Genomic DNA, 15,408 nt, shown 5'->3' with positions numbered 1-15,408 from the left:
AATTTAACCCTTTATATCTGCTTACATTCTTTGGACTTATGTTAAAATAAACAGCTGGGCCTAGATTATTAAGCATATTTATCATACATCTAATCATTTCATGCAATAATCATTTAATAAGTGAGAATCAAAAGTAGACAACATTTATTTTGGGAAAAGATATTTTCTCAAAATAACATCATAAAATTTTGTGATCTTTAATATCACAGACTTTGGAAGATATGGATCTGCAGTAATATATTTTTTTAAAAATTATTTCTTTGTCCTGACATAGCCTCCTTTGCAGAAAAGGTATATGTTAATGGGTTAAAATATATCTCCCAAAGCTATGTTGAGGTTGGGACCCATAAAAAAATCTCAAAACATGACCTTATTTGGAAATGAAGTTGATGCAGATACAATTAGTTAAGATGAGGTTGTAACTGCCATAGGGCACACCCTGAAACCAATATGACTGGTATCCTTTTAAGAAGACCTTGGGAAAATACATGGCTGAACTACATACATGTTAAGATGCAGGTTGAGATTATAGTTATATAGTTGCAAACCAAGGAATGTCAAGAATTAATGGCTACCCCCAGAAGCTAGGAAAAGGCAAAGAAGGAAGTTTTTCTACTCAAGAGTCTAGTAGAGAGCATGGCTTTACTGAGACCTTAATTCCAGAGGGAATAAGCCTCCAGAGGGCTAGATAATAAATGTCTGTGAGATGATCAATGTCTATTGTTTAAAGCCACCCACCCAGTGTGTGATACTTTGCCACAATCATGACGGGAAACAAAAATACATTCTTTAAAATTTCCCAGCATTTGCAAGATATACACATGCACATGAAAAAGTGTTTCATATATTTGTTATGTGTTTGCTTGGAGAGGAGACATACACATATGTGTGTATATGTATATGTTTGTGTGAATATGCATATATATATGTGTGAATACTACACAACAAATATATCAAGCACTTTTTCATTTACATACACACTTTCTTGCAATATACACATATGTATATACAGACACACACATATGCACATGATATATGTGATATTCATAGATATACGCCTGTGCATATGTAAACACATATATATGTATATAAATGCATACCTAAGCCTTACTGACTCGAATCGTTGGGGTTGGAGCCCAGGAATTTTTATTTTTTATGAAGTGTTCCAGACGATTCCAATGCACAAATGTTTGAGACCAATTGTTTCATGTCATGCTGACCTATTACAAATATTACTAATATGTCTAATATTATTCCTACAAAAATATTTTCCAAGATACTGCTGTGAGTTGCTTAATTAGCTGTTCTCTACTAAAACATTCAGTGATCAAAAAAGTGTAGATAATTTTGCTTAATATATCCCTTCCTTGGACATTTATGATATATATTAGCAATAATGCAGAAGGATAAAATTATGTATAATAAAGATTTTCTCATCTCTGCATTTTCCTTGTATCCCAGATCCTCTTACCATTGAGTTAAAAACCATTATTGCCACAGAGAGTATCTATTTTCTCATGATAAGGAAATGGGGAGAGTCACCAAAAGAATCCAGAGAAATAAAAATAAAAAAAAAAAAAAACAACGATTTCATTTTTACATTAAATATACTGGGAAACAAATCTCTCTCATTTTGCACAAGTATTTCTTTTTTTTTTTTTTTCCCCTGAGCAAAAGAAAAAAATGTGTAAATGCAAAGCTTGGCATACTGTAAGGAGAGAGTAGAGATCTCAGTAAATTAAGTACAAAGAATAAAAAATGAAGTTGGGAAAATGTGTGAATATGTAACTGCCAACTTCCTCCCTAAAGTTGACCAGCTGGTAAATAAAAGAGTTGAGAGAAAATAGACATCAATTATAATGAGTAAATTAAAATATTGTTGACAGTAACACAAGATGGAGAGGGTGCAGATAAGCTGTATATCTCATAAACTGCTGGTGGAAATGTAAGATGGTACAGCTCCTCTGAAAAATCACTCAATATTTTCAAGCAAAATTAAAGATATATCTATCTTCTGACCCAAATCACACTCCTGGTCACTTATCCTAGAAAAATTAAAATGTATGTTCTCACAACTGTTTGTAATAGTTCTAGTTGTAGTAACAACAATGGCAAAAAAAAAATGGTTGTCTTTCAAAAGTGAATGGTTAAATAAACATGGTGTATCCTGGCCATCGAAAACTATCATAAAAAGAAGGAAAAAATTGATTGATACACACAACTTGCGTACATTTCAAGAATATTAGGCTGAATGAAAAAGAGGCAATCTTAAAAGGTTTTGTAAGTGTGATTCCATTTATACAATTCTTAAAACTGACAAAATTAGAGAGATGAAAAACAGATTAGTGATTTCCAGTATATAAGGTTGGAAGAGAAGGGGTTACTACTAACAACAGGTAGTAGCATGAAGAAGATTTCTTGTGGCTATGAAACAGTTCTATGTATTGCTTATTTGTAGTGGTGCACATGCAAATCTGTACATGAGATCAAACTTTCTAGAGCAACACACACACAAATACATACAAATACACAGATAAGGGCATGCAAAAACTGGAGAAATGTAAATAAAATCTATAGTTAATAGTGAACCAAATTAATGTGTTGTTATATTTGACTATAGTTATGTAAGATGTTATCATTGGGGAAATTTAGATGAAGAGTATGCACTTTGTCTCTGTACTATTTTTGTAGCTTCCAGTGAGTCCATAATTATTTCAAAACAAAAATGTTTTAAATGGTGGCAGACCAATTTGGCATGTGATGCTCCATTTGCGGTTCCATGACTCGTAATATATTCCTCAATCATAGATCATAGAACTAATGAAGAACTTAAGTCAGACTTATTAACTTTAAAAAGTTGTGATGAGAGATCTATAAATTTAGATGTCATGTGTCTCTGAGAAATGTACCTCACCCTGTCTCACTCTGTTATACCCGCATTCTGTATGTGGAGGCATAACAAAAAGACCTGGGTAATTCTGGAATAGTTTGAAAGCAGAGGGGGTCCCTAAGCCTTATCAGTCAGAATGCACCCCCTGTCTAAGCTGGCAAAGAATTTATAAAGGAGCAATGACTGACTAGGTCGACCATGTAGATGGGTCTGAGAGCAGCTCTTCAGTATCCAGAACATCAGAGAACTGTGCCTGGAAAAGAATTTAAAACTTCCCCTTTCTCCAGGGCATGTGTTATATATGGACCAAATCAACTTGAATCCATGACAAAGTGAACCACAGACCGCCATAGCTGAAATGGCATAGGTAAAGGACTATATGCATTATGAGGAATAGGATATAACATGGTTTCCCTTCATACACACACAAAAATTCAATGACTAAACACAAAAATAAATTTACATTTTTGTTCATACTACTTTCGCAGTGCAAGTTGCTCAGTGCAAGGTCCTGAGCCTCAGGCTAATCAGGTTTTACTTTGAAATGTGATTCCACAATCATTTTAGAGAGGAGAGAATTCTGTAAGATCTTGCACAAATAATCAGGCCACAAACTGATACACTGGTTTCCATTCATCTTTATTCACTAGGACTAATTAAACCCTCAAACTTAATCCTTAAGGGGCAGGGATTTCATTTAACTTTTGGTCAACATTATAGTAGTGGAAAAATAAAGATGAACAAGAAAACTGCAAAAGAAGCAAAATGCTGACCACATAAAACTGAGATGAAACAAAAGTCTATGATATATACATGATAAATTACATACACAGTATATAATATATACACAATATATATTACTCAGCCATAAGAAAGAATTAAATTTTGCCATTTGCAATGACATGGATGGAGCTAGAGAATATTCTGCTAAGCAAAGTAAGTCAGAGAAAGACAAATACCATATGATTTTACACTTATGTGGAATTTTAGAAACAAAACAGATGAACACAGGGGGAAAACAGAGAGGCAAACCAAGAAACAGACTCTTAACTACAGAGAACAAACTGAGGGTTGCTGGAAGGGAGGAGGGCAGGGGGATGGGTAAAATGGGTGATGGGGATTAAGGAGGGTGCTTGTTGTGATGAGCACTGGGTGTTGTAAGTGATGAATCACTAAATCCTACACCTCAAACTAATATTACACTGTATGTTAACTAACTGGAATTTAGTTAGTTAACTAACTGGAATTTAAATAAAAACTTGGGGAAAAGAAGTCAATGGGCAGCCAAGAATACAAAGGATAAAAGAGACCTTTATCCTTTTAATCTTTTTGTCTCTTTGTTAACACTTTGTAACAAGGCACCACATTTCCACCACTCTGCATACTGGGGGAATGGGGAGGGATCTGAACTGATCAAGTTAAATAAAATGTATTGAATATATACTATATTCTCTGAATTAAAGATTTAATTTTGCTGAGATGTTCATTCTCCCTAAATTTATGTCAATTTAATGCAATGCCAATTACAATCCTATCAGACCACATATGTTCTAAAAGTAGATTGTGATGATTTTTGTAAAACTCTGATATTTACTAAAAAATCAAATTGCTTCCTTAACCTTGGTGACTTTTTTTCTTAAAGATTTATTTATTTATTCATAAGAGACCGAAAAAGAGAGAGAGAGAGAGAGAGAGAGAGAGGCAGAGACAGGCAGAAGGAGAAGCAGGCTCCATGCAGGAAGCCCAATGTGGGACTCCATCCCAGGACTCTGGGATCACGCCCTGAGCCAAAGGCAGAAGCTCAACCGCTGAGCCACCCAGGCATCCCAACCTTGGTGACTTTCATGACTTACACAGGCAAGGTAATTACACTGATATCATAGGTATGAAAAATAACATAGAAACCAAGCAGAAGTGAATTAGCATTTCAAAACATTTAAGGGGGGAAAAAAGAGCAAACCAAAAATATTAATTGTCCTTCAAGTTTTAAGACCAAAAAAAAAATTTTTCAATGAGTCAGAAATTAGTAAATACTATAAATATATACCATTCCTGAGGAATCTATTAGAGCCACATAGTCCAATAGGGTAAGCATAGGCTCAAGTGGCTATTTAAATTTAAATTCAAATTAAATTAGTTACAATTTGATTAACTGAGTTGAGTTCCACAGACATAGGTGCATTTTAAATTTTCAATACTCATGTGTGGCTAGTGGCTACCCTGTGGGACAATACAGATGAAGAATATTTCATCCATTTTGAAAGTTCTATTTGACTACTCTTTACAACAGAAGAGGATGTTTCATTTAATCAAATGCCCTGGCAAAATTTGCAAAATTACTAACTGCAGTAATTTCACCTATTCAGTTGAAGAGCTAATATTAAAATAAGAATGGGTCATATGGTTATGAGTTGAAGAATAATAGATAAACCTTTTTTTCTGAAAAACAGAAAACAAACCAACCATAAACAGAGAAAAAGAGATAAATTAGAATAAGATTGTTACCAGTTATAGAGGTAATAACTGGGGAGGAAAGTATACCATTTAAAACTGACAGATAGTATAAGATTAAGTAATAAAAAAGCAGATTGCAGGCATTATAAAAATGTTAATAAAATAATAACCACTAACATTAAATGAAAGTCTCCTTAAATACCAGAAGTTTTTTTTTTTTTTTTTAAAGGAATAAAGATTAGGAAACACAAAAAGAGAAAGAATATAAATAAACATATATTAATATATTAAATACAGTAATTAAAACATAAAACCTGACAGAATTGAAGCCAAACATAATAATCATTACAATACATAATGATATCAACAGGCTTAGCTGAATAATTTTAAAAGCTGATTTTAATATCAACACATAAAAGACCCATGCCACATTAAGATATAACACAAACCCCATCACACAAAATAACATGAGAAAAGATGCAAGGGATAAAAGGATAAATAGAATAAAACACACTCACATAAAACAGGACTTGTGGAGAAAAATAAAAACTAAAAAATATAAACAACATTATCTAAAGGCAGTGCTTTTGAAAATATACCAAACATATACACTAACAATAGAGAATACTTTCTAAAGCACAATAGAACATTCACAAAAATGATCATACATTAAGGCACATGGAATGCATAAGTAAATTTGATGCAATAATACTAGAAATTTTAAATCCAAAGAAAACAAAATAAATTGTAAAACAAAAAATACATCCATTCTCCTAACTTTAAAAAAAAAGAACATCACATTGTCAAAATCTAGGTTTTCAAGTAGTTTCAAGCATAAAGCGATAACGATAAACATATCTGCATATAGGTTTATAAATAAGGGCTTTTATAGCTTGCTTTCTTCTCAATCTCCACTTGCAATTTATTCCAGACACTTTGCCTTAATTTCTTATAAATTATTTCTTATAAATTAGATTCTCTAATCTATACATTAACCCAAACAAGTCATATTATCTCATTACCCTAGTTAAAAATTGTTTTCTGGATAGTTCACTGAGCTGTCCTATAAGATTTCAAACAGCATATTCAAACTAAACTATGTATCTTCCCCACTGTAACATGCTTACCTTCTCCCAAACCTGTCTTATCATCATCCAAACAGATGCCCCTGATAAAATCTACATCTCTCAATCTGCCTTATCTCCAATCAATGGGCAATACTTTCTTTTTATTTTCATTTTATTTCTTCTTCAATATATCCTATCCACTATTTTCTTCCTGCTTTTCTCTAGGCCAAGCCTTAATCATCTGTGACTATAAAAAATCGTAAGATAACCATCTCATGACCTCTTGAATTGCAATCCTGTTTTTTCCTTTTACTGCCTCAGTTAACTTTCTGAAGAACCTATAAACCTTATCTTATCATTATACTTTTGAAACATTGGTAACTAGACTCATTATGGTGATCATTTCCCAGGGTCTACAAATATCAAATCATTACTTTGTGCCCCTGAAACTAATATGCCAATTACATCTCAATTAAAAAATTTTGAAGGTCCTTTGGTTTATCCAGTATACCAGGGGCCACCACTTCTTTTCCTCTTACATTCCTCCTCCTATTTTTTTCTCTCTGCTTGATCCCTGTAAGCACTGTATTTGTATGATTTGCATTATAAAATACAGACTCTCTTGTACATTTCAAAAGCCTTTCATACTGTGAACCTCCGTTTATTTAACTAGGCTTGACTACACCATCTCTTTCTTTTCAGGTCACTCTCCTCACCTCTCTCCCCTGACTGATCTATAAGAATACTGTAGAGTCTGTGAGTCTCCGTAGATGACCTTGACGATATTACATCTTAGCACATGCTGTCCTTTATGACTGGAACTGTCTCCTTCTCTCATACTTTACCTGCTCAGTGAAATTCCCCTCACTAAACATTTCCTTTGCTAAAAATGTCAGTTTTCAAAAAATATTAGCTGGGCTTATCTCTTCTAAAATATTCAAGGTGTAAAAATGTGATCATATAATCTTTACTCATAGGCTTTAATGATTGTTATAAAAATAAGACAGTGTTTAAAAGAGTTTTCCATTGTAACTGATAGAGAATAAACCAGATGTTACTTAACAAATACACAAAGTAACTGCTTCCTCTACTGGGACCACATTGACCTCTCTTAGGTAATTATCTACAATGTATCTGCTGTCTAGAAAAAAAAAAAAAAATCCTCCTCCCTAAGAATTGAAAAGATTTTACATAATAATTATAAGTTTTTAATATTATCTTTCCTCTAAGAATCTGATCTGTCTGCCTTAAACACAATGTTAAAAAATATATACAGATAGGTATCCGTATGTTGACAACTCTTAAATATAATATTATAACATTCAGCAATACTGAAATATCCATCCAACAATATAAAGGGTAATAGTGTCATGTTAACTAAAATAAACCCTGTTTACAAAATTCATTCCTCTGAGCAAGGTGGGGAATCAAAGTGACTATGGCCCAAGGTCCATTTAGTTAATGGAAAATTTAACTCCAAAAACTAGAAGCCTTCAAGACATATGCAACAACTCTGAGAATGGCTATTTTACTTTGGAACCAGGGCGTCAAAGGGAAATCATTCAGATCCAAAGATTCATCAACATCAAAGAGGCAGGGGAGAAGTACAGGAAACAACTGAGATAACTGAAGACATGAGTATTGATTTTTCTCTTTGCTATATTGTTCTCTTTTTATCAGCAAGGTATTTAAACAAAAGCACAGGAATTAGAATTAGACTAAACTGAATTTGAATCTAGATTCTAATTATTTATATATGCCCTTGGCTAAACTACATAGATTTCTATCAGTTTTCTTTTTCACTGACGTGTAATTAACATATGATATTAGTTTCAGGTGTACAACATATTGATTTGACAATTCTAAATATTACTCAATGCTCACCATGATAAGCATAGTCCCCATTTGTCACTATACATTATTATAATTTATTGACTCTCTTCCCTATTCCATACTTTTCATTTCTGGGACTTACTTATTTTATACCTGAAAGTTTGTATCTCTTAATTTCCTTTATCCATTTCACCCATCCCCCACGCACCTCTTCTCTGGCAACCACTAGTTTATTCTTTGTATTTAAAAATCTGTTCTGTTTTGTTTCTGGATTCCAAATATAAGTGAAAACCTATGGTACTTATCTTTTTCTAACTTATTTCACTTAGCATTACATCCTCTATGCCAATCTATGTTGTTGCAAATGGCAAGATCTGCTTTTTTATGGCTGAGTAATATTCCATCATGCATGTGTGTATCACACATTATATATATCACACATACACATATATATCTCACATCTTCTTAATCTATCTATGGACATCTGTTGCTTTCATATCTTGGCTGTTATAAATAATTCTATAATATGACTATCAATTTTTTCCCAAAAATAGATTAATAGAACACTTGCTTTGAAGAACAGTTATAGAGACTGGATATATGAACCTTTTCTACAATATCACTTATCAAACTTATATAATTGTAAAATGTAGACTTAGATATATAACTTCATTAATGTAACTCATATTTATTGTCAGCGATAATCCTGGCACTGTTTTAGGTGTTGGAGGCTACCAATGTGAGAATACTAGGGATGATGAGCCCACAGATTCATTTATAGTCTAGAGAGGAAGATAAAACTTCAGAACCAAGTAAGACAGAATAAATAAAGTATAAAAAAGTGAAATAAGGGATCCCTGGGTGGCGCAGCAGTTTAGCGCCTGCCTTTGGCCCAGGGTGCGATCCTGGAGACCCGGGATCAAATCCCACGTCGGGCTCCCGGTGCATGGAGCCTGCTTCTCCCTCTGCCTATGTCTCTGCCTCTCTCTCCCTTTCTCTGTGTGACTATCATAAATAAATAAAAATTTTTAAAAAAGTGAAATAAAAACATATTAAGAAAATAAATGAAGTAATTCATTTATGTAGAATTCACGGGCACTATTGACTTACTGAACTTAGAGTTACCTCAGGAATAAAAATAATAAGAATTACCAGTAACTTGGAATCTTGACTAAAAGAGGAGTTTAGTTTAAAGGGGAATATGTGGGAAATATTTGTGTTTATTTGTTAACATGGGAGGGCCTGGAGGAAATGGGTATGTTTATATTCTGAAATGAAAGAGCTGATGGAAAGGGAGATGCTGAAATATATAGGATTTCCTCTATGGTAATTTGAAAAGGAGTAAAAATCTCTCCTACCTCAAAAATCTATCCCCTTTTGGCCTATTATTTTGTCTAAAATTCTCGCCAAGTTTGGGGATTTTATGCCAAGAAATTGTTTCCATCACCGTTCTGCTACAATAAACCTGTGTTTCTTGGGTTACCTGGGGAGGTCTGCAGGTTTATGCAAAAAATTCAAGAATTTAGAATACTATCTAATTATAATTCAAAGAGAGTAAGACCATAAAGAGGTAAAGAACAGTTTTGCTAGTTTGTTGCGTACTTCTATTTGTTGTTTGGTGTATTTAAGAGGAAACAGGATGGATATACTGGAATATAATCAAAAGGTGCATGAGGTTATTGATGAGAATAAAGACACAATGAACTAAAGTCACATAATAAGACCCAAATAAATCTCTCCTGAACTACAAAACTGAGTTACGTTAGGATAGGTGTGTGATTTCAGAGAAACACTCAGCTCAACTCAGCTCATAAGTAAAGAAGAAAATGCCAGCTATAATCTGGAATTTCTGAATAATGGTAAAAGGCGAAAATCTTTCATAACTTCAGGATGGCACACTTGTTATCAGACTTGACTTCCTAATAAAAGAACTAAGATTGCTCTTTTGAAATGAATGTAGATAAGATGAAAATATGATTGCTGGATCATAGAAAGTAATGTGCCAATCAATTATCTACTTTTCTTAGCATTTCCTATATATGCTTGTGTTTGCAATTACTAAATTAGCGTCATAACAGGAAATCAGAAGAGCCCTTAAGTTTGTACTATATCCCAGTATGGAGGGACATTAAGTTGCCAGCTGTTCACTTTTAATAAAACAATATAATGTTTATGAAGTCCAACAGAGTCTTAGAAATCCTTGTGTCATCGTAGTTTTTCTGCTTTGCTTCTATCCCCCATGGGCACAGAAGAAACTCTTCCATTGTATGATGAATTCCTGTAATATCCCAAAGTGACTTTAAAAATTTCAATAGTCTTTCCCTCTGAAAAATAACACCTCTTCCATTCTCTTGTTGCATATTTGTACTTTCCTTTAGTAAGTGAACACTGAAGGGGGAATTTGAGAGCTCTAATAGCTTCTGTAGTGTTCTTATAATAGTAATGTTTTTAGCATCACTATAGTTAAGGACTTGTCAGCACTTATAAACTCCTACTTTAGTGAAATTTCACTTGGCATATAAGCTTTCAGCCCAAGAGCAATTTTCATTTTAAGCTTTAAAACCATCTCTTAGGGTATTTTCAATAGTGTGGTTAAAACTTAAAACAAAAGCTTAGTGTTCTCAGATGATTCCAATCCCCTCCAAAATTGCTCTTTACAGGTTTCTTCTCTCCATAAAATCAATTAGCTCATAATAGCTAAAAAGAGTGGGAAGTTTTTAACAGTTGTAATGATGGATGTAATACAGTTTTGCACATAAAAATTATGTGTAATTTTGAAGTCTTAAAAACAAAAATGTTGACAAATAAGAAATGTTTGCATTTTAATATATAAACAATACTTTTTGAGAAGCCAAGTTTTAGATAACACTTAACCTCTAAAGGTGAAATGTTTTTAGTAGGATACTTAATTTAACCTTAATATACCATATTTGATGTTTCAAATGAATACAAAATATTTAAGTTCTAAAAAATATATCTAGCAAATGAACAAACTTGAGATGGTAGGCTCATCTTTCATTTTACGGAGTTCTCCTTCTTTAACTTCTTTCTTGGCTTCTCCCTTACTATATTTCTAAGTGATAAGGTAACCCAGGGCACTTATCACAATGTGTGCCTCTCTCAGTCATCTAATTTAATAACATGGCTTTAAATGTTGATAAATCTCAAATTTACATCCCTACAGCAGAAATCTTCAAAAACTTACAGCTCTACATTGGATATTTTGTAGGCATATGGTATTTTAAAATGCATACATTAGAATCTTGATTTCCTCCCTCCCATTGCCCTACAATCTTTTCCTCTTTCAGCCTCTTCAATTTCAGCAAATTTCATTGCTCATGAAAAAAAACCTAGACATCATTCCAGATTCCTTCTTTCCCTACATTCAATCCATCAGCCATTAATTTCAGTTCTACCAAAAAAAATGAATCTATCTATTGTTGTCTAGGAGCCAACACTTATAATCAGGTCTACCCCCACCTGTAAAGAAGAATAATAGTAACTTTCAAAAATATAAATGCTATTGAAACCTTGTTCATGTAAAATCCTCCCCAAACATGAGGAATACCATTCAACTGTCTTGCTTTGATTTATAAGGCTTTCCACTATCTGTCACCACTCAAAGTCAACAGACTCATCATGTGCCACTCTCCAATCAAGGTCACAAAGTTTTGGAAGCTTAGACAGAATAGAAATTTAGAAACATTGATTTATTTCACCTTTTGCTAGCATTTCTCCATTGCTTTTCTCATGACTGCCCATATTAAGGAATTCCTCAAAGGGGAATGGAACATTGTCAAATATATATACAAACTGGAACAAAGGGGCTCCTCTAACCAAATCCGGGAAAATCTGAGCACCACAAAGCATAATGAGATGATGAGGTTAATGAATTTTAAAACAAAAAACAAATAAAAATCCTTAAGTACTTAATGATAATCTTAAGAAATGAGACAGAGAAGAAAATCCAGGAATGGAAAGTTCTTCTTTTAGGAGAATACCAGCTATGACAGTGTATATATGTAAAAGAAATCACAGAACTAGAAAATTGCCATCTTATAACCACCATAAAATCACTGACTCAGGCAAGGATCTTTAACTTAAGTTAAAACTATCAGTTGAAATTTTTGTGACCAAGTGAGTCAGATAATCATAAATTACAATCTCATAGTTTCCTTATTCTTTAACAAGGAAGTATTTGCTTTACTACAGAGAAATCTAAAAGTCACCAACTTATGTAAATGTCCAAATAGGGTATTGCCAAGTCTGGTAGCATGACAATGTGTCTCATGATGTAATTCACAATATCTTTTATGTTTGTTGGCCAGAAGCTTGACATCAATCTAATCATGAGGGAACAGTCAGAAAATAAGCAAAAAGCAGAGTATACACTAAGACAGTGAGCCAGAAATCTTCAATGTATTCATTATTGTAAAAACAAAGAAAGGTAGATGGAATGTTCTAGATTAGGAAAGATGAAAACAATATACAGCCACATCCAAAGTCTGAAAGAATTTTGAAAACAAAAGATAACTTGGAATTTAAAGAAACGATGTTTAAATAGACAAAAACTGACACATGCACAAATCAATCATAGAATAGGATATTTAAGTGGATTTATACCGATTTCAGAATATCTTGGAGTTCTACTCCAGAGGTGGAAAATATTTATTTCTTTGATCCATTCAAGATAGAAACAGCAAAGAGGAGAGCTATCACATGGAAAATGGAGGACCACAAAAAAAAAATTCTTACTTCATTAAAAAAAAAGTTATCCTAATAGTGTTTTGCAAATTCTTGTAAAATTTCTCCACTTCCTCCTCATGTTAGTCACTAAACCATGAAGGCCTGACAAACTATGCTTCTAGGTGTGGGTAAATTGAGACCAAAGAGCACTATGGCAGAATTGCCAGCTAGAAACTGAGATTGGAATGCATTCAGAAGATTTATAGGCAAGTGCCCATAGTTAAAGATATAATGGCAATTTTGAAGTCAGTATTTTGAGTTCAGTCTGATTCATAACATGAAACTCTGGCTACCTAAATAGTATGGAAAATGTTTTTACAAGCCAAGAAGTTGCCACCAATGGCTATATTTACTTGATTTTCAGAAAATCAAGGGTAGTGTCTGTTGTAGAAAAATGTCTAAGACCTATCTTTGGATTGTGATGGCCAAACTCTATAGTATATATCTATAGCCCTGAAAGGAAACAAGTGAGATATTAAGTTCAGAATGGAGAAAAATGCAAAGCACGCATGTGCTAAGTCCAGAAGTTTCTGCCAAAAAAGAGAAAGCAATATGGCAGAGCATTATTCAATATGAGTGTGAAAATATAAATAAAAATATATAGTGAAAATCTCAAGGAACAATCTGAAAGTTACTGAAGTCCACTGTGATTACATAGGAATCATGGTCTGATTACAGATTATGCTTCTAGAACCAGCTTTGAATATTAGAGAGATACTATTTGGTAGTGGTTAGGCAGTGACATTTACAATAAAGTGACTTCAATTCAAGTTCCCACTCAGCCATTATTGGAGTTATAATACTGTGTAAAACACTGTTATGTCACTTCCCTCTTTTATAAAAAGAGGGTAAAAATAACGGTCACCTCGTGGTTGCTTTGAGGATTAAATAAGACCATCGGACAAATCTTTGAGCTCATTCTTTGTTGTTAAACACTGAATGAAAAAATATTATGAAAGACATTTTATAATTACTCTTATGAATCTTAATTGATGATAACTCAGGGATCTTGTGTTAAGAGTCAGTCTGTAAATAGAATTCAATTCATTATGTGGTGATTTTCAAAATGGAAAAGTTGAAAACCACAGCAAAACTACTTCTAAAATGTAGCTCTGAAAATCAAGTGAGTGAGTTGTGTATAGTTATCTCCATATTTCAGGTGTAATATACTCCATTAATATTTGAGTTATGTATGATTTCTGGTAATTCGTATCTGGTAACAGATACGAATTTGTAGTGAGGATGCATATAAATTAGCTATTTCCAGTATCACCTTAAAGAAATACTAAGAAAGGAAAAGAATGTACTATCATGGAATTTTCAAATAAAAGTATATATTATTTGAGGAAATTTGATGTTAACTTTCCCCTGTTAAGCCCACTATGCAACAACCCGGCTTGGTTTGATGCATGGACATAATTAAACACCTAAAATACATACTGGAAACCATGGCATACAGTAAGTACTAAATTATTTAAAGAGATTTTTTTTTTAATTTTTCTTTATTTATGATAGTCACACAGAGAGAGAGGGAGAGAGGCAGAGACACAGGCAGAGGGAGAAGCAGGCTCCATGCACCGGGAGCCTGATGTGGGATTCGATCCCGGGTCTCCGGGATCGCGCCCTGGGCCAAAGGCAGGCACCAAACCGCTGCGCCACCCAGGGATCCCTAAAGAGATTTTTAACATATAAACTGGGACTAGTATAGGAAGAGCCTTGGGTGAGGCCAAAAAGTTCAGGCTGTATTCAATAAGCACCAGAGCTACCTAGGGTTCCTAAGCAGAAGAGGGACACAAGACTGGATAACAACCCCTCTGCATCTGGTCATGTGCTTGAAAGAAAAGAGACTGGAAGGAACATTTTGAAGCAGGAAACACTGATTATAGGCGAATTTCTTATTTATATGCTTATGTCCATATACATGAAAATGAATGTTTTTGATAGTTATTTAGAATTATGAAGAAAGTAATATTGTTGCAAAATCTCCGGTAGGTGATTGGTCTTAAAATTCTGTTTTAAGCCCATCTTAAAAATATTGGTCATTATGCCTTATGTGCTTCTGCCTATATAATTCATTATAGCAAATAGCAATGAACACAAAAGAATGATTTTCTTATGTGCAATGTTTTTAATAAATAACATTTATTAAAATGGATTTTTCTATAATGAAATTTGAAAGCTACAGATTGTTGCTTTGCGTCATTAAATATGGATCAACTATTATGACTCCATAGGAATACCATATTTGAAATATAAAGTGCCTATAAATGAAAAGTATTCTATTACACGAACCAATATATTCTCCTGCTCTGAAGCATTCCAAAATTCTTCTAGTATAGTAGTTTGGAAATTACATTTATGTTCTAATTGTAATAGAATGAAATTCATAGTAAAGGAAAAGCAGATATTGACATTACT

The sequence above is a fragment of the Vulpes lagopus genome, chromosome 16 (genome assembly GCF_018345385.1).
Source record: "Vulpes lagopus strain Blue_001 chromosome 16, ASM1834538v1, whole genome shotgun sequence".
Lineage (NCBI taxonomy): Eukaryota > Metazoa > Chordata > Mammalia > Carnivora > Canidae > Vulpes > Vulpes lagopus.
Note: the sequence above shows the minus strand (reverse complement) of the source record.